Below are 1,188 nucleotides of genomic sequence, written 5' to 3'. Positions count from 1 at the left end.
ACAGTGAAAGCCACAACAACTAAAATAAACTAACACAACTCGTATTCAAACAAAGGAGGCATCCTATTGGGAAGATTATTGATCACCGAAAAGAAATGTTGGCATAAAACGTCCATTCTTATCAACTTGATCTGTTATCATATTTGTCGTTTGAGGCACATATAACAAAGAAATATCCCATGACCAAGTAGAAGAGCCAGAATTTTAATTAGAAACAATTCATTCATGTCATGTGCTTTGCAAAAAAACCTATATATAGACACATCAAATATTTTAGAACAGCAATTATGCATATGTTGTTTATGATTTTCAACTAAAATTAGCAAATTACTCTTAATTCTGACATATGACAAACCAACATGCAATTAGCCATAAGTAACGCACATTTTGGCAAAGTATAACCACCAACACTCTTGCCTTAGCTTATAGAGTATAATATATGATAACATGCATTTTTATGCGTAGAAGTAACAGTATTTAATTAAGTATATACATGGAGTTAATGGTTAAATTGATCTTCGAAAAATTAATCAATAGTCATTTTTGTTTCTGAATTATTTTTTTAATTAAATTAGTTCCTTAAAAATTCAATATCAATCTCATTTGTCCTTCTGTGTCTGAAGTAACAGTTTCTATCAATGGTTATCCACGTGGAGCATTACTTTTATTTTTGTAAACAATTTATTTATGTCTCAACAACAAAATTTCAATCACTGTTTTAATCTACAAAGAACACCATCTCAACAAGTCCTGTCCTCACTACAAGAAATGTATCGAGTACTGTCGGATTCACCGTCGCACATTAGCGTCGGTTTTACCATTGGATTTAGCGACGGATTTGATATGGAATTTATCATGCCAAATAATTACCGGTAGATAGCCACTTCCGACGGTAAAGTCACCGGTAACTTTTCGCAGGAAAGCACAACAAATAGGTGTTAAATTTAGCGTCGAAATTACCAGCGGAAGAATCCGACGGTAGACACGTTTAATGGAACACTGTATTTTGGTGATCTGTATTGCATTATCATCGGAAATATCCGCCAGTAAATCCAACAGTGACCGTGTCCTAAATTGGAACCGAAAACTCTCTCTTCCTTCATTTCAAATTCACTCTCTCCCTCTCTCTCTCTCTAACCTCTCACCTTCCTCTCTCTCTCTCTCTCTCTCTCTCTCTCTCTCTCTCTC

The sequence above is a fragment of the Arachis duranensis genome, chromosome 6, assembly GCF_000817695.3.
Source record: "Arachis duranensis cultivar V14167 chromosome 6, aradu.V14167.gnm2.J7QH, whole genome shotgun sequence".
In the NCBI taxonomy this organism is placed as follows: Eukaryota; Viridiplantae; Streptophyta; class Magnoliopsida; order Fabales; family Fabaceae; genus Arachis; species Arachis duranensis.
Note: the sequence above shows the minus strand (reverse complement) of the source record.